At 42.6% G+C, this 19730-nt stretch overlaps 1 protein-coding gene and 1 long non-coding RNA gene across 7 annotated transcripts in view; both read right to left on the bottom strand.

Annotated features, from left to right (window-relative positions):
- Positions 1-19730, bottom strand: part of LOC105487306 (GDP-mannose 4,6-dehydratase) — a 635071-nt gene that overhangs the window by 576193 nt on the left and 39148 nt on the right. The gene's annotated exons all lie outside the window — the stretch shown is intronic.
- The window catches only part of LOC105487304 (uncharacterized), a 93320-nt gene that overhangs the window by 35120 nt on the left and 38470 nt on the right, over positions 1-19730 (bottom strand). For 2 of the 4 annotated variants that reach the window (XR_011624130.1, XR_011624131.1), the window contains exon 3: positions 1-19730. This exon is cut by the window's left edge and continues 35120 nt beyond it. This is a non-coding gene — a long non-coding RNA (uncharacterized lncRNA). The other 2 variants (XR_011624133.1, XR_011624132.1) reach the window with 2 other exon arrangements.

The raw sequence follows: 19730 nt of genomic DNA, 5'->3' as shown, positions 1-19730 counted from the left end.
TCTCCTGCCTCAGCCTCCCGAGTAGCTGGGAGTACAGGCGCCCGCCACCTCGCCCGGCTAATTTTTTTTGTATTTTAGTAGAGACGGGGTTTCACCGTGTTAGCCAGGATGGTCTCGATCTCCTGAACTCGTGATCCGCCCGTCTCGGCCTCCCAAAGTGCTGGGATTACAGGCTTGAGCCACCGCGCCCGGCCTTAGGCAATCATATTTTCTATTTTCCTCTATTTCGTGTCTATTGTATGAATTTTACAATGACATCATTTAGCTCCCAGAGATATTCTTCATTCATCAGCAAAGTTCACAAAAGAAATGGATGAGTAAGTTGGCTTCAGCTGGTCCTTTCTGCACTGAGGCAGGAAGATGTCTCAGGCTGGTCAGCAGGTAAAGCATTCTGTCTCCGGCCAAGGAGTGGCCCCTACCTGTCTTCAGATTCCACTTCACTTCTACCCCACTGGTCTGGGATGAAGTCGCAGTGACTAGCAAGACCTGCAGGAACTATGTTTCATTCTTTTATCACCAGCAAATATTCATATTTTTCTCAATTTGGTTTACCTATGGCGCCAACAGTCATGTCACAAGCCTGACTCTCACCCAAGCAGACCTAAACTACTCCTCAGAGAGGTAGTGAGCTCTGAGACAAAACGCAAAATGGAAGAAACACAAAAATGCCTCCTCACAGGGTTCCATTTAGAAAAAATTTACATTGAGAGATACAGTGCTTGCTATGCATCATTTCATTTAATCCACCATGAGATCCTATCCTATGAGAGTGGTGCCACCATCACTATGCCCACTTTCCAGAAAAGAACACTGAGGTTTAAATTTAAGAACGCTTTGCTTAAGATGACACATCAAATGAGTAGAAGAGTAAAGATTTAAACCCTAGGCTGTGACTTTTATCTGCCTTTCTTTCACCGTAACAGCCAACATAAAAACAGCATCCATATTAGGAGAACATGAAGAAAGGTTTTTACACTGAAATTATTTTATTCAAAGAGACTGTTATTTAAAAGGGGTTTCAATCAAATTTCTAAAGAACAGAAAACTGTGGATTCAAACCACCACTCTCATTTCAGAATCACTCTTCAATTCTTGCCTCTAAAACCCTAGAAAACAATATCCACAAGAAATTTGCCTAGGAAAGGAGAACAGTAAAGCCTTCAGCCTCCTTGTACAGCGCTCAGCTTAGGACGGAAATGATGAGCTCGCGAACCCAGGTCTGTTAATAACTGACAAGTCAATTCTATACACATGAAGGCTGGTTCTCAATTCAGGCTGACAACTTGCTGCATTACTGGGGGCAACACGCCCACCGAGGAAGGGGACTCAAAGGATCAACAAGCACGCACAGAGGCTCCTGCTCTGGAGACAACTGGAGTACAAATTTGGTTATTTTACCGAAATGCTCCAAAATGTCTCCTCAGGCACAAAGCCCAATTTAGCTGAAATGCACCAGTGGCCAAACGTTTAAACAATTTTAGCTTTCTTATTCAACACCTTAATTCCAAAATCAAAGGTAATTTAAAGCTGCCTATAAAAACAGTATCAATAATCTTCCTTTAGTCTCTCCAGCTGCCTCATCTGGGATGTCTGAAACTACCATATCCTGGTCACTAATCCATCTCTCCCCTTGAGAGCCAAAGGGAAAAAATACTATTTTGATATGGACGGGGATTCATTACTGAAATAGGAAAAAGTAGTTAAGAGGTTTTAATTCTTACTCTTAGAAGTAATGAAATATGTTCCAGGTAATTTCACTTCTAAAGAATTCAACAGTTATTGCTTCAACAACAATGGTTAGGTTCCTCACTGTCAGGATATCATGATGACAAGTCTTGGTTCTCAAGGAATTTACTGTCCAGTCATAATGATAAGCCAATAACTAACTAATTATAACATGCAACAGAGGACTGCAAGGCAGGCGAGGGCACATGTTGCAAAGGAGGAACCAGGAGGCCTTCTAAGTGCATGAAATTTGAGCTGGGTATAAGGAATGGTGGGAGAGCAGCCGGTGAGGACGTGCAAGAGGCTGCCATACCCAGAAGCAACAAGGTGGGCCCTGGAGAAGATCAGCAGGGTAAGGTAAGAGAAAACTCAAGAGCCCACTATGGCCAAAGCTTGCCATACATAGAAGAGAGAGAATTGGGGTAACCGTGTCATAAGGCTAGAAGACTTGGCTGAAGAGCCGAACTCAATATCAGAAGGCTACGCTAAGAAAACAAATTTCATGATGAACTAGTTATATGAACTGGTAGAGAACACTGAATCCAGTAAAACCAATGAGACTGCAAAATACCAAGTGAGGATTAATAAAAACACAGACAGGAAAGGGACAAGGATAGATAAGAAAAATGAAAGAACACACAGTGACTGGTCTGGGGGAAAAAAGGCAGCAGAAAACTGTTCAAAGGCAACTGGTGTTTTCAGTCCAGGTTACAGGGAGGTTAGCCAAGCAAACAGCAGAGGTAGGAGTAGGGTGTGAGGAAGGAGACCGCCAGGGGTGCCGATGGGTCGTTTTACTTGTGGTGACTTTCAGATGTAGGGAGAGATTTAGAGATATCAAATGGACAACCGGAAATGCAGGATAATCTTATACGTGGAGTGTTAATTTTTCAATCCATAATGGTGATTCCCAAATCCATATGACTATCAAAAACAACTGGGGAACCTGTTGATTCCCCAGTGGCACCATCCTCCCCCAAAAGTCCCATCCTAAGAAATTCTAACTAAGTAGATCTGGGATGGGGCCCAGGAATCCTACGGTTTAGAAGCCCAGGGTGGAAGCCACCACCCTCTGGTGCTCTGCTCACTGTGCAGTTCATAATCTCCTGCCTTAATCGTTCTGAATATACGTCGAGAGCATTTTTCTGGGGGGAGGGACACTTGCAGAATGTGAAACTAGCACACTTCTCTGGAGGACTGGAAACACACTCTCACATTTGAAAATAATTACTTCTCAGTCTGTATTCCATCCGTTCTGGGGAATGGCTTTGATATTCTACTGCATAACTGATGGTCTCAGTCTGCAAAGTAACAACTACTACAGCACAGAGATCAATTCCGCTAAAACTTAAAGTGAACAAGATAACTCCTGACTCCAGGACTACTGGGTTGGTAACAATGTGCACTAAGTAGTGTTTTTGTTTTAATAATGGAGCACAGTGAGATTATGGGATAACTCATAGCTTCAAATGTGAATCTTTTATAGACTCCTGGCTCCAAGTCCTTTCACTACTCCCATCTCCTTTTCCACCCCATCATGGTGAGACCGTTAAGCTCAGGAAGGCAGCTCAGCCAATGGAAAACATTCAACCTTCAACTTTCAATAAAGTATAACATGCTTTTATTTTATATTTTATTTCTGAAAATAACCACATTGGGAAAAAAGAGCAAATGTGGAATGGAAACCTGACATTGCAAACTATGCGAATTTTATTTTTTAAACGTTTCTAATAAAAGCAAATATAGTTCAGTATGAGTAACCCTAACCCCATTTTGATTGCTTGTTTTCTCACTTTTGTTTAAAAAAGAGTAAAAGGAAACCTTTTATGCACTCACTATAATACACTGTGAAATTCATATAAAATTTCTCATTTAATTCTCACAGTTATTCTGCTCTGTAGGTAATCTCACGATCCTTGCGTCTACAGACAAAAATACCAAGGCTCAGACAAGTCACGTTTCTGCTCAAGGTCTCACTTCTCAAGGGGGCAGAACTAGAATTCCCATCCAGTGTTTCCTGAGGTCAGTGTCCTCTCGCACAGGACCCCGAGAGGCTGTCACAATTCAGGAGAGAATAATTTTTTCTGGATTCCACTAGCGGCCAAGTTACCTCACCCTCCCTGACACAGCACATGTTTTATCACACAAAAGACTGCACACTCTCGGGGAAGGAAACCAGTGGCATCATCCTCCATTCAGCAGCACCTATCACTGCCTATCACAAAGAAGGTTCTTAGCAGTCCTACTGATGGCAGCAGGGCGCCGTCCGCAGCAGGGGAGGCATGGGTGGTGGCGGGAGGTGGCTGCAGGGGCGGCAATGGCAGAGGTGGGCCCCTGTGCCCCTTGTCCCCGAGGCAGCAAACTGCAATGCCCCCACCCTCATGTGGCCAGGCAGGACCTGCTCCCAGGCCTGGAACCTCAGTGGCTCCGGACCCTAGCCCCACACCACCACTCTCACCCACAACTGCTGTGGGGAGGGCACCAGGAGGTGGCGGCGCTGGGGAACCTGGGGTGGGAGGGGGAAATGGGAGTGGTCCCCACTTCAGGGACCCTGCCAGTGGTGCGGTCACCACGCCCACTGCGCCAAGGGCGCCAGGCTCCTGCGCCTCCAGAGGGGGCTGCCCAGGGCCACGTCCAAGGTGTCCACCCCGCATGGGGTGACCACTGGGCCTGACACTCCCGACCCGCTATCCGCTTCTGGAGGCAACCCCTGGGGAAGGGCCGCAAGCAGGACAAGGGGGAGCTCTAGGCTGCCCCTGAGTGCAGGGGCCACAGGGGAGCTCGCAGTGATGTCCCTGGACACCAGCCCAGGCCCAGCGAGGACCTGGAGCCCCCACAGCAGGCTGCAAGTGGGGCACAGCTGGGACTTCCCGCTCCATGAAACCGGGAGCCAGGAGCAGACACCAGCCCTGCCCTCCTGGGCACAACTGCAGCCGCCCAGTTGGGGCTGTGGACCTGGGCCTCTCTGTGCTCTTGGGGGCCCTGGAAGGCCCCCACCTTGCCCTTGCAGGCTCAGAGGTGCCTACTCCCACTGTCTGGCCTCTCCCCGCTCCAGGCACCTGCTATGATCTCCGAACGGGGTTGGGGCCAAGCCAGAGAGCTGTCACAGCCCAGATGGGTATGTGAGGGTCCTGCCACCTCAGCTCCCTCCAGACTTTGTGTGCTGAGAAGCATGGGATGTGGAACTTAGGGGGACACTGAGGGCAGCTTGATGCTGGCCTGCAGGTACCCCTTGGCACAAACAGCCTGGGCACCACAGACCATGGCAAGAAGCAGACAGGTTCCTGTGCGGAAGGGGATAAGTCCCTGGTGAGGCCCCACCTTCAGGCCAGGCAGGGCCTGAAGGCTGGGAGCCAGGCTACCAGTACCACAGACCAGAGTGCAGGCTTGTGGTGACTTTTCTGGGCCTGCCCATGGCCACCCATGGACCAACTGGCACTCACTTTCTCCGCTCTGAAGACCATAAAAGCCCCAGGCTCAGCCAGAGCACAGCAGGGGATGGAGAGATGATGAGATGACCAGCTGCAGAGAGGAGCTACCCTCTCTGCTCAGAGCTGCAGAGACAACAGGACAAGCTGCCTATAGAGAGGAGCCACCCAGTCTAGGGCCTCCTCTGTGCCAAGAGCTGCAGACTACAGGAGCTACCCTCTCTGCTAGGAGCTGAACACTCATCAGGACACCCTGGCTATGGAGAGGAGCTGCCCACTGTGGGTCTTCTCTGAGATGTTCTATTACTCAATAAAGCTCCTCTTTGTCTTGCTCACCCTCCACTTGTCTGTGTACCTCAGTCTTCCTGGTCACAAGACAAGAACTTGGGACCCACTAAATGGCAAGGCTAAAAGAGCTATAACACAAACAGGGCTGAAACATGCCCCTCTGCTCACCATATTGCAGGTAAAGAGGAGAGAACAGCTGTGGCCCTTCAGGGAGCCCTGACCTGGGAGCTCCCCAAGCCAGGGCTGTGACTCCTTCTTTGGGGCCCCGTGGTTCCTGGCATCTCCAAGCTTCTGGGAGCCATCGCATTCCCCAGTTCCAGCTGGGGAAGCTGTCTGGGGTGCACCTGGTCCAGCCGCAGCCTCACAGGGAGCCAGTGCCCATGCTGGCACCTGGAGCTGACAGCCCCACAGCAGCAGCCAGCATGTCTGACTGTGCAATAGCCAGACCTCACACTCGCTCACACACCTCTCACCAGTCCACATCTGACTCAGTCTCCCTTCGAGGTGTGGGATCCAGGCTGGTAGCATGAGCTAAGCACAGCCTGCCAGGCCAAGTGGGAGGAACGAGCCCAGCAGGCACCCAGGACAGTCTGCACAGCCAAAGACTTCTGCAGTCCTCAGAACTTCTTCAAGTCCTGCTGAATATTCATGTGGGTAAAAAATCTGCCTATTAATTGTCTGAGCGTAGAACCTGAAACAAGTTATTACATAGGCACAACGTATGTGTTACAGAGTATGTGTTAAACAGGAAGACTACCATTTTATTCCAAATTTAACCAAATTTGACCATTTCAAGAAACAATGACACCAACAGCACACCACCAGTGCTTGCTGAGTCTGCATTTGCAGCCACCACAGTAGGGATGCTCCCGAGGTGTGGCCTCTGAGCAGTTCCTCCACGCTCTAGGCAGCAAGGTCTCCACATCTGAATACTGAGATGCAAGTTCTCCTGGCAAACAACTTTCTTTTCATTTCCTTTTTCACTGTAATAAAAAGGATATATGGATTTTTTAAAATAACGTGTGTAGTTAGGATATGTTATTCGCAAATTTTATTTTAGGATTGTAAAGGTGGCAAATACACATGAAATAGCCAGATGGATTCCAGGAATAGCAGAAGCTTAGTGAAAATGCTTTTTTTTGGAGACAGAGTCTCGCTCTGTCGCCCAGGCTGGAGTGCAGTGGTGCAATCTTGGCTCACTGCAAGCTCCACCTCCCAGGTTCATGTCATTCTCCTGCCTCAGCCTCCCGAGTAGCTGGGACTACAGGCGTCCACCACCATGCCTGGCTAATTTTTTGTATTTTTAGTAGAGACAGGTTTCACCGTGTTAGCCAGGATGGTCTCCATTTCCTGACCTCATGATCCACCCGCCTCAGCCTCCCAAAGTGTTGGGATTACAGGCGTGAGCCACCACATCCAGCCAAAAATGCTATTTTAAAAAAAAAGGCATTATATATATGGCGTGTCTTTCTCAATTCAGCATGATGCAAGTGAAGTTAGGTAGTTCTCATGCCTCAGGAAATCCTGGCTTACTCTCAGCTCTGTCAGCAGTGTGTGTGTGTGTGAGGGGAGGAAAGGCATCTATTGATCAAGGTGCTTTTGTATTCTCCACTGAGTTTTTCTTGAGTTCAAGGCTTAATTTTTTAAATCACTGTAATCTTTGAATGTTTTTTAAAAGAACATTAAAGCAGAGAGAAATGGCATTATAATATTCACAATAAGAAAAATTAAGACCTGTAAAGAAGAGTGAAGAAAGTTGGGGAAAAGATGCTTCATGATTCTTAAAGGTCAATTCCTCATGGAATATATTTTAAACATACACACATACATATATAGTTGTTTAAACCCAATAAACAAACATTTCAGCTAAAAGTATTATAACACTAAATTATATCTTTAAGCATTTTCTACCAATTTTACTTCCTTACTTTATCAATCAACATGTTTCACATCTCTAATTTCTTTATCATTATAACAAATTTCAATTTTTATACCAAGATACCAATATAAACAAAAGATAATTAAGGTTAAAAAGTGCTACACACACACACACACACTTTTTGGTTGTTTTATTTCCTAAACATGGAAGAGGGGAAAACACAGCTTCTTCTACACGTGTCATGCACAGTCAACATTCTTTAAAATCACATCAGTTTCCTTGACAAAAATTAACACCTTAATAAAGATCCATTGTTTAAAACTCTTAGCTACCACTTGGCTAACCATGCATAAAAGAGGACAATTAGTATAGTCAATGGAACATATAACAAGACTTTCGGACACGGTAACACTGTTCCCAGCCAAGTACAGTAGTGATGTTCGGTGAATGCTGCTCTGTTAGCCACAACTACCCCTTATAGCCTTTGGAATTATCAGTCTTTACTCTGCTAAAAAGAAAAAGAAAACATTATTTTAAATAATATCAAAAAAATCTTTGTTTCCTTTCTGAGGTAATTATACACACATGAAGTTAGCAAGAGTAAAATCATAGTAATTTTAAAACACATGCTTAAAAACTTGCATCTTTTCTCCAGTAAAAGCTTTAACCATAATTAGTATAAAGAAAAAATAGATTTGAATTTCACTGTCTTTTCCTTTTTCTTCTTCTGTAGTAGAAGCAGTAGTACTGAATGATTCTGTTCAAAAATTCTGAAGCAAAAAGACCTAGATAAATAGGAAATTAGACATTATATTTTTGAAGAAGTGTTTTATTTTCCATTATTCCTTAAGTCTATCAGGCCAAAAAAAAAAAAATCTATTCCAAGAACTCTGTGATTAAAATATAAAAAGTATGAGAACCAAAATTAAGATGCTATGCCTTGGTCTGCTGAGAACTGTGATAATTTTCTTGAACTTTGCTGCATATATATTCTAAAGTAAAGCAAATACTTTGACATTTTATTCTTTTTATCCTAATGCAAGTGGGAGGCTACACAGCAACTTCCTTTTCAGGGGATGAAGTAAGTTTTTAAAAGCCTTCTTGAGAAATAATTAAGTCCACAAAAATTACATGTTGATTTCTTAGGTATTATGTGTAAAGAATGAAGGTATAAAATAAGACAATATAAACCATGGCAACAAGGTTGGGTATGGCAGCTCACGCCTACAAGCCCAGTTCTCTGGGAGGCCAAACCGGAAGGATGGCTTGATATCAGGAGTTCGAGACCAGTCTGGGCAACATAGGCAAGACCCTGTCTCCACCCAAAAAAAAAAAAAAAGTTAATAAAATTAAATATACAAATAATAAATTATGCTGACAGTTTACATTTCAACAGTGAAGTTAAACATCTATCTATTAATTTCATTTGCAATCGTGGAGAGTATATGCCAAAATAAATATACACATACATAAGTAAATAACCGTAAGATGACAATTGGGGACTTATTTCAGCCAAACACAAATAAGATCTAAGTTTTTATTTTATTAAGCAAAACATAGTGTTTGTGCCCAAAACCTTATAAACATTAGTAACAGTTCAAAACAGTTAATCTTCTACTTTAGCATTCTAAGATTGTGTGAAAAACAGATAAACTCTTACAATGGTTTATATTAAATGGTCTCCCTAAAGTACGAAGCAACTGCAAACTTTTTAATTATCAAGGACTAAAAAAATGCAGATGATATACTTGAGCCACCTGGTGGTTTATTTCCCGCACTGCACTGATAAACACCTAGTGGTATGCACACAACCTTAATTAAACTTAAAACTCTACAAGTTTTACCTCTGGTGCCAAGACCAAAGAGAGTTTACTTTAACCAAAATGTAGTAATAGTGTGGGTCACAAGGCACAGGTCTACTTGGAAGCACTTAAAAAGTTCACTGTTGCTAAGTACAGAAGTCACTCCTGAAATCTACCACAGCAGGTCTCTAGAATTGTTTTTTTTTATGTTTTTTTCTACAGTGTTTGATGCCTACAGTAAACACAGAATCCAAAACAAATTCAAACAAACTGCAGATCATGCCTCAGGCTTGCTTGTGGTTTCTTTACCTCTTGCCTAGTTCTGGACAGTTCAGGACAGAGCACGTTAACTTCTAAAGGTGCTGTCTTAACTGTCAAGCAAGGTGGTAATAGGTGTTCAGAGACATTGGTTAAAAAATATAGGGAAAAAAAATTAAACAAAAGGTACACTCTGTTACCAAGAGGAAAGCTGCAGAACAGCAATCTTTGTGACTCTGACTTCAAATTAGGGAGTCTTGGAGTGATCAAGATTTTATCAAAGCAGAATGTGTTCAAAGCAAAGGAAGATAAAGGTGTATCTTCAAGCTTACTAGCCTAACAGCTGGAGTGCATTAGACAGGAGCCATGACAATTCTAATGATGATGGTGGTGATGACTTGATTCTAAATGGATACTTGTCAAAAAGCCAGTGAAAATTTAAGCCGTTTAACTAGTAAAAGGGTTGGAGAGTTAAACCTCTGTGTCCAGCAGCAGTCCCACACCCTTCTAGGAGAAGTAACTTCCTCACTTTAAGTTTCAATAATGTCTTATGTGAAGAACCAATAAACTCAGCATTAAATAATGTCATTAGCAAACTGACACATCCATTATAGTAACTGCTCCCTACTGGCTTTAGGAGGAGGTGATGCCAGAAGCTGTCCCCCACCCTAAGGCAAAGCGCTCCACGTCCCTGACTCATCCAAGCGACTCAAGGCCGCCCAGCTCTCCACGTGGAAACACTGAGTGGGAAGGAGGCTCTCAAAGGATGCCTCTATTCCTCCTCCCGCCCAGGTTCTCGGTGGAGGGTAGATGCTATTAAAAGACTAGTTTCCTGAGGAAGGTAGACAGTTTCAGGGAAAGACCATTTGGCTGGAAGGAGGAGGCTTTGTTGCCAGCTGTTCCTCCGGCTCCGCTGCCTGTGTGGTCCCAAGTAAGTTGCTAAACCTGACCACGTCAAGGGCCAGGTCTATAAAAATGATGACATTTCCCATAAAAGGGCCTGCCTGGCTCTGCACCATTTGCCTTCACAAGGGAGCACTGCACTAGAGAAGCTCTGGCTTTGCTGTGAACAAATCAAAATGTGAGACATGGGCTTGGCATTTTCCTCCACGCAAATCAAAGTATCCCATTTCCCTGAAACACTCTACCAGGATAACATGGCTTTAATTTTGCACAACCTAATTCTGGGTGCTGCCAGAACACAGCCGCCTTGTGAGAGAAGCAATGGCACAAGTAGGGATGGCAAAGGAAGACGCCCCTCTCGTGGAAACCACGCTCTCACAGAGGAGCCCGTTCTGCAGGGCTAGAAGGCAGATTTTACTTCCTGTCATTCATTTCCTCAAGCTGTTACTGAGAAACAACACAGGTACCAGTGGAGGACGCGTGCATTAGAGTTAGAAAGCCAGGTCTCCCGAAATCCCAGCTCTGTCATTTATCATCAGGGAGACAATGCACAAAGTGCCTTCTCTGATCATTCCTATGCCCATCTATAAAATGGAAATGATGCACATCGTGCCACAGGCTTACTGTGAATGAATGATGAGAACGTGTGTGAAATTTCCTAAACTAAGCAGTCACTCGAGGGGAGCCTGAGACCAGGACCAGCCAATGAGAAAAGTAACGAAGAATGCAGAACTTGCAGCAGGAGCTAAAGGGTAATTTCCTGGCCATGATGACAAATCTGGCTATGTATACACAGATGCATATGCCTGTACACAATATACAAATACATGTAATTCCTGAAGAAGGGGCTGCCTGTTAACAGGTATATCCTCACTGCCTACCTCAAAACAGAAAAAATATTTGTTAGGAAATGAAATACATCCAAAATATTAGAGAAAGGCTTTGAGGAACTTCCCATAAACTAATGTACTTTGTGTCTCCTTCAATTCTGTTTTTCTTTTCTAAAATGTTAAAGTATGCTAGGACTCTTCAATGACCAGAAGGTCCAAGTTTATATGAATTTTTAATCATGTTCCAGAGATCACTGTATGAGTAACAAAAAAAAAAAGAGAGAGAGAGAGAGAGAGAGAATTAAGCAATAAAGAAAAGTAGTGCTGCGGAGAAGAAATGAATAAGGAAAATTTCATTTTACTGCTACAAGGTATTTTACAGAATCAGAAAATTGTGTTTGCCTGTGTGAAACTGGAAAATATTAGAACTGTTGAAACTTCTATACAACATCAGACTTCTCAACAAGTTCAAGAAAAGCTAAGCATTTTGAAATGCATGGTGTCTGAAATAGAAAGGGTAGCAATTGTGGATCCTAAACCAGAAGAATTATGCTAGTCTATCTACAGGGGTGTCTCTAGCCTGGCTGTAAGACCACTCTTGGTTAGAATGAGAACAGGTAGAAAACAGACCATTTATTAAGTCAACAATTCAGGCTTGGTAATGGCTTACAGCTTTGCTTATGATGTCCTTATATCAAGGGCTTGCCATTGCTAAACTAAAGAGAAATACAACTATCTTTATACATAAAGCTGAATCTCTAACCATCTATCCATTTTCCTTCCCTAAAATATTTAAAAATGTAATTCCCTAATTCATATTAAAAAAACTTCATATGCAACATTATCCATCTCTTATTGGACATAATGGTGTAAATATTTAGACTAATTTACCTTTTGTTTTTAACTTCATGTCCACAATACGTGGTGCTGTTTACTCATTAATTAAGATTTTCCTAAACTCCATTTAATGAAAATATTTAGTTTTATGGATGGCAACAAAGTATTATACTCAAATATCTCTGTTGGACCTTAACAGGAACCCAAAATAAACTAACTCTCTGACACAACAACTCACAGGCAGCCAGAAATCTTTATAAAATACAAATCAAATGTCATTCCATTGGCTTCCCATTTCTAAGGGAATAAAGTATAAACCTGAAACAATGGCCTACAAAATCCAACACAATCCCCTGTTTACTTTCTGCCTTCAAAAGCCTCCACTCTCTCTTCTCACTACCCGCCCCACTCATTGCCCCCTCCCTTAAATGTACTGCAACTTTCTTTGTGTTCTAGAATACAGCCTACTTGGGGCCTTGGCGCCATCTTTTCCACTGCCTGAAACCCTTCCTCCTCTCCATTTTCAGCTCCTCCGATGCCTCCTCAGAAGGCATTCTTACCAACAACTTAATGCAATGCCCCAAGCTCAATTCAATCTCTATTCCTAAGATTATTTTCATGGCTTTTATCATTTGTTGAAATTATTAGTATCTTCATTTATTTCAGTCTTCTTCATTTAAGTATAAACTCCTTGAAAGCAGAACACTTACTGCTTGTTAACCACTTTTCAGCAGTACCTAGAAATAGTACCAGGCACAGAGCAGACACAAGAATATTTATCAAACATAATAAATGAGTGAGAAGTCTAAGAATCAAGGATTTCTAGAAGATAAAGCCTACAAACCCAAGCTATATATGGTAAATGCTATTCCATACCATAGCAAATTAGAAAGAGTACGGGATTGTATGTTATACATATGAACACTGTGATCTGGAAATCTCTGCCTTGTACAAATAGCTCTAGAATATATTCATTCATTTATTAAACAAATATCTATTGCACATCCACTGTGTCAGATACTACTCTAGGCAGCAGAGATTCCAGCAGTAAACATAAGACTCTACACTGAGGAAGTTTATGCTCTAGACAAGCGACACAGACAAGAAACAAATACATGTGCCAGGTGATGAAAAGTGCTATAGAGAAAAACACAGCAGTCTAAGAGAATGGAAGGGATGGGAGCACTATTTTAAGGGCCTCAGTAGAAGATGACATGTTAGCAGAGAGGTGAAGGACGAAGAGAGGACACCACATGGACATCTGAGACGAAACAATCTAGGCAGTGAGGGCAGCAAGTGCACAGGCTGCATCAGGAGCATGCTTAATATATTCAGAGAACAGGGAGACCAGTGTGATTGAGGCTAGCAGGGGAAATGGGACATGAGGATGATGAAAGAGCAGGAGGGGCTGGCTGAAGGCTTTCGGCACGCTACAGAAAGGACTCCGGCTTTTCCTGAAATAGGTGTCACTGGACAGTGCTGGGAAGAGGATGACATGACCTCAAAAGGTCACTCTGGTCACCCCCCTGAAGAGAGATTCCAGGGATGTAAGAGTAGGAGGTAAGGGGATTCTGGGGAGGTAAAGGTAGGAGCAGGAAGACTAGTTAGGAATTCCCTGCACTAGAGGGGAGGGTCTTAGCTATGTACTAAGTGTTTGAAGCATACAGCACTTATTTTAATTACTTAGAAGATTTCAGGCTTTTTTCTTGTGAGTTACTAAGCTATTTCACAAATAACTAAGATTGCAGGAGTCTAACCTCTAAATAAATAGATTAGTATACTACGGCACGCAACAGCAAACATTCTTAGCTATATAACACAAACACTAATCATAAGAAAACTGAGGGGCTAATTAATATCAAAGTAGACTTCAAAAGAAGTAATATTACCAGGGATAAAGAGGAACATTTCAAAAGGATAATGTAATAATAAAATTATCAAAAAAGACAATCTTCCTTAAAGGAGTATTGTACACGATGACCAATCTTCAAATAAATTAAGCAAAAAAAGATGGATGAATTCATGCAAGAGATAAGCATATCCACAAGGAAAAGGGCACAGCTCCTCGGTGCTTCCCCAGTGCCTCCCACAGGCACCCCTGGAGCTTGCCAGTCTGTGCAACCCACTCAGGGTGAGAACTCCAGATCTGCAGGAACCCAGAGCCACAGGCTCTATTATATTCTAAGCTGGGGAGGTACCACTTCAGAGCTCAAGGTTCTGTCGCCACGTAAGGATTCCACAAGGCTCCACAGTTATGCCATCCTGTGTTTAATGCTTTTCACTCAACCGCAGGCCAATGGCAGACCTGGCCATGGCCCACCACAGCAAACTCAAAGCTGGGCAAATTCTTAAATGAGTGAACATACTGACCACCTAAAAATCTTGAAACAAATTGTACCTTCAGCCATATGATGTTGTTGTTTTTATGGGTCAAAAATGGTTGAATACTGGTAAGATCATATAGTTAAACCTATATGTTTGTAAAGAACAAAATATAAATAATCATCATTACTGTTAACTTCATTTTTTAAAAAAACTTTAATAGGCTTTATTTTTGAAAGCAGTTTTATGGTTCACAGAAAAATTGAGTAGAAGGTACAGAGATTTCCCATGTCCCTCTACTCACCCCCTCAATCTCTCCCATTATCAGCAGTAACTTCATTTCCAACTGTAAACGGGCACTCACAACACTCCACCTTTTGATGTGATAATTTAGCAGGAGTGATGTTACATAACTATTCCTCAGATGTCCTCAGCTCTGTGTGGTCCATGTAGTGGCACCAAGCTCTTTCCATGTGTTTGTTAACACTGGCAATACTCATTTGCAGGTGTTCAATGTGGTAACAATGGACTAGCACAGCACAGAAAACATGGACTAATATGGACTAGCACAGCACAGAAAATGCTTATTTCAATAATGAAAAACAGATGTAATTCTAATGTGTATGTATATAGATGTACGTGTGTGTGTGTGTGTGTGTGTGTGTGTGTGTGTGTGTGAAGACTCAGAGTGCTTTTGAGTTAAAAACTTTAAAAAAACAGTTTTGTGTGCACTCAGCTCAGCATGTTATGGGATACTTTCCAATGCTGTTGCTGTCAGCCATTATTATTGTTAATTATATCACCTTATAATAAATCATATTATGGTAAATGGGAAGAGCACCTAGCTGGCTCTGGGTAATTTAGATATGGTCTTAGCACAGTCAAGTAAGACTGCTGCCAATTTCTTTTTTTTTTTTTTTTTCTTTTTTACAGATACAATCTTCTCTGACACTGATACGCTTACATGTCTGGTTTCAACTCAAATGCTTACTTGACTAGCTCTTAATTCTCTCTGTGCCTCAGTTGGAGAGGAGGGGACAGGCTGATGAAAGGGAATGGAGTTAACTGTTGGAAACTGAGTAAGGTGGGAACAGTCACGGTAGCTCATAGGCTCAGAGACTGGCCTCATGGCCTATGTCCTGGCAAAGGAAGGGAGCTACCGCATGAAAGAGCTATTGAATCTGACATGATGCCAAGTCTGTTGTGGTTTACCTGGATAGAATGGGCTGTTTCTGCCTTGAAATGCCTCCTGCTGCAATAAAGATAAGTTGTGCCCCTGGTTCTGGACCACAGTGGAGAGATGGATGGAGCAGGGATGGAAACAAAGAAGGTCCCAGATCGTGAGCATGGTCCTAGAGAAGCAGTCGTGGCATCTTACGCTTGACAGGGTCTGCAGAAAGTCACCCTGAATCAAGCAATAAAGGCGTCTGGGTCCGGGCTGTGCACCCCCTTTGGCCAGAAGTATTCTGCCACATTTTCATTTGCAAGGTTTCTAAGAACTGTTCTTGGTGTGTCTTGAATGGCTCATACTTGTTAACTTTACAGGAATGTGTGTTCATAGGAAGCCTGTTAATCAAATTGCCAACATAAATTACTTTTCCTCATTTTTGAAGGCTTGTCCAATTAATAAAAGGCTGATGCTTATGTACTGGAGTTACTTTAGGCCACTGGGGGGTTGGGGGCTAGTTAACGTTTATTGATTCAATGTAGTTTTTCCTGTCACTTTGAGGACATTTATTCAATTTTGAAATGAAAAATGATGGTAAAATTGGAAAAGAATATGTAAGACATTTATGAAAAACAATTCCCCAATTTAAAAATAATATGGCCTTCCCTGTCAGGCTTTGCTGCCAGCTGTTATTTAAACTTGTATGCTCCTGCCTGGTGAGAGTCAGCAGCTGAGAGTCTTGTATTAGCAGGAAACCAGGGCATTTATGATGGAGTTCCTGTTATTGACTTATTCTTAGACAAAATGCCAAGTTTCTTTAGACAGTACAGTAGGCCCACTGTGGAGGCACAGTGTGAATACTGGTGTGACATTTAGGCTATGATTTTTGTTTTATGTGTCCAGATTTTTTTAATGACTTTTAAAACAAAGTTTTCTGTAATGATTTGGAGACAGTGGTTAACGGTACCCAAAAAAAAAAAAAAGTGTTTTTAAATAGAATCTAACTGGTATACCAAAGAAATATAAGTAGTTTAGGTTGATTCCAATGTCTCTACCAGGTTTTCTTCACAGGTGGATACATTTTGGTAGAAAACCTCACTGTAGGCTGGGAGGAAAGCAAGCGAAACATCATCACAGTAGCACAGGGAATGAAAACTGTAAATGATCACACAAATACACACAGAAAACGGCATTTTGTAAGACTAAAGATTATTGTAAACCAACATATATCAGCATTTACCATTTTCCTTAATTGGGGGTGGGAAAGTGCGATTTCCCTTGAAGCTAAGTAGAGGTTATCTCTGGAAAACCTGACTTTCCAAATTTTCTCAATTTGGGTGACTAACATTCTTAGGGAAACTTATTTCAGGAAACTACAAAACTAGCATCCTAGTTTGTCTTTATTTTGATAGGGTTAGGGTTAGGATTCAGGTTCACACCATTTTCTCTACACGCCAAATATACATTATCAATCACCAGAGCTGTGGGCTGGCCTGTGACGGGGTCGTTTTCCCAGCCTCTTCATGCTGGTCTTTCCGCAGGTAGAGTTAATTTCTGTATCAAGAAGTGCTCCTGCCTGATTTGTCATCTCCTTTCTTCCCCCAAATCTTGTCCAATGCTCTCTCATCCCTCTACTACTGTAATGCAACAATTAAATAGCAATGATTCAGTTTACTATCTTCCTGCATACATCCCCTATGTGTAAAGGACACCCTTTCATTTATTCAACTAATATTTACCGAGTATTGCTCATGTGCCAAGTGCTGCTTTAGGCATGTGGGTACAGTGACACGAGACAAAGTCCCTGCATTTGTGGAGCTCACCTTCTAGAGCTGTGCTATTCAATACAGCAGCCACTACCCACATGCGGCTACTTAAATCAATTAAAATGAAAGAAAATTAGAAATTCAGTTGTTCAGTTGCATTAGTCATATTTCAAGTGTTCAATAACCACATGTGGCTAGTGGCTGTTATATTATATGGTGCAGAACGGAACATTCCCATCATTACAGAAAATTTCACTGGCCAGCACTTTCCTAGTAGACAGTTATCACTCATGGTTTTGGTCAGGTTACAAGACCCGGGATCATCATATAATCTGTCCCTTTCACCTACCGGTAGAAGGTGGCAAACTACTTAGCTCCACAACTTGACCACAGCACTCTTTTTTAAGCCCAAGCTTGTGTTAGGGGCCATCTTTCTGTTATCTCCTACATAATTACCATAATGCTAAAATCTATGAATACCATTTGTTTCTGTAACAAAAGTTAATCTATACTATGTGTGGTTTGATGAAGAACTTTTTCTAATATTGAAATTTTTTTACATCTAAAGTTTTACAAAGAAAAATAATTATGACCTTTATTGAGCATTTGCTGTCTGCTGGTTATTGTCCTAAACCCTTTAACAGAGTTTTTCTCATTTAATTCTCTCAGCAATCCCAAAGGTGAATGTTAATAACACCATTTTACAAATGAAAGTTTTGAAGATACAGCATAACTTGGTTAAAGCCAAATTATCAGTGGATAGTTGCAAAGCTGAAACATTCCACTCAGAGTTGTATGTTCTTTGGTTTTAAATGCTACTATTCCCCATTCTCTGCCTAAGTTCACCATTAGTTGCATATAAAACTCCCCCATTGAAAAGTTCGTCTCCTTAAGTTCTATCCTGTAGCAAATCCCACACATCCAGCCGCCTTCTTACCATGTCCTCTAATCCAAGGCACACTGTCCTTGTGTCCAGACTATTCTAACAGCCTCCTAACTGGTCTCCCTTCTGCCAGTGTGGCCCTCTGGAGTCTAGCTTCTATAAAGCTGCCAGAATGAGGATTACATTACAAATCAGATCCTAACTCTTTTCTATTTAATAGCTCCCATTTGTTTCCGATTCCAATTAGAATGATATCCAAATGCCTTATCAGGTTCTTGCGAGTCCTGCACGACGCAGCCCTTGCAATATGCAGAGATGTTACCAAAGAAGTTCTTATGCTGGAGCCACTGCATCTCTGCTTGCACCTCTTCCATGTACCCCCACAGACTGCTACAAGGTGGACTCTTTTTCACTCTTCAATCTAAGCCTTCAGGGGAGGGGGTGTGTGTCTGTGTGTGTGTGTTGTAGGCTTTTGCGTGTATGTGTGACAGAGAGGTTTTTGATAATGATACCAACTTCTTTAATATATATGCTACCATACGTGTGTTCTGTTTCATGACAAGTCAGTTTAGGCTGGCTGTCCTTTTTCAAGCAACTTCCCCATTTTTCACTGTAACAATTTGGTGGCACTACAAAAGCACAGACGGCCGGGCGTGGTGGCTCGCGCCTGTAATCCCAGCACTTTGGGAGGCCAAGACGGGCAGATCACCCGAGGTCAGGAGTTCGAGACCAGCCTGACCAACATGGAGAAACCCTGTCTCTACTAAAAATACGAAATTAGCTGGGCATGGTGGCACATGCCTGTAATCCCAGTTACTCAGGAGGCAGAGGTTGTGGTGAGCCAAGATCGCACCATTGCACTCCAACCTGGGCAATAAGAACAGAACTCCGTCTCAAAAAAAAAAAAAAAACATGTCTGGATGCCCAGACATCCAACTCTGAATGAGTTTTCCCATTCAAGCAAAGTGTTGTTATCTTTAATACTGGATGGTTCTGGGTTCTCACCCCAAGTGGAGTGTGGTCAGACTCCAGGGTACCTCTGGGAGACTCTAGGAGACACTGAGGAGCTATGCCCACTCCTTCATAGGTCTACTTGTCTCTTGCATGAATTCATGCATCTTTTGATGTATTCATTTGTCCATTCAGTAGTAAATAAGAGGAAACAAGTTGAACAGAGTCCAAGTAGTCATTTTCATCAAATTTGTCAAACTCAACCATCACTGTCACCTGGCCAACCTCATATTCATATACCACTTTGAGTGACAAGATGCAGAAAACCACATAGCAGTGGTTCTTACACTTTAGGCTGCATCCAAGTCATTCATTCACAGACTGCTAGGCCCCACGCCTCAGAGTTCTGGCTTGGTAGGTCTAGAATGTGGGCCGAGGATTCCAAACAAATTCCCAGACTGATGCCGCTACTGTTGATCTGAGGAAACACTATGGGAACCACTGCTTTAAAGTATTTCCAGGAATATTTGTTTAGGAACAGTGCAGATGATATTCCTTAGTCTGAGGATTTCCTTACCTGTTATCTGAAATTACTCCAGCAGTCCATCAGAGCCATGAAGGGAGAACAAGCACAGGGGTGAACTACTGAAAACCACGCTCCCAGAAGTATTAGTGGTGGCATTCACAGCCATG

Source organism: Macaca nemestrina, chromosome 5 (assembly GCF_043159975.1).
Source record: "Macaca nemestrina isolate mMacNem1 chromosome 5, mMacNem.hap1, whole genome shotgun sequence".
NCBI classification, from domain to species: Eukaryota; Metazoa; Chordata; class Mammalia; order Primates; family Cercopithecidae; genus Macaca; species Macaca nemestrina.
Note: the sequence above shows the minus strand (reverse complement) of the source record. Positions and strands in the feature narration are given on the sequence as shown.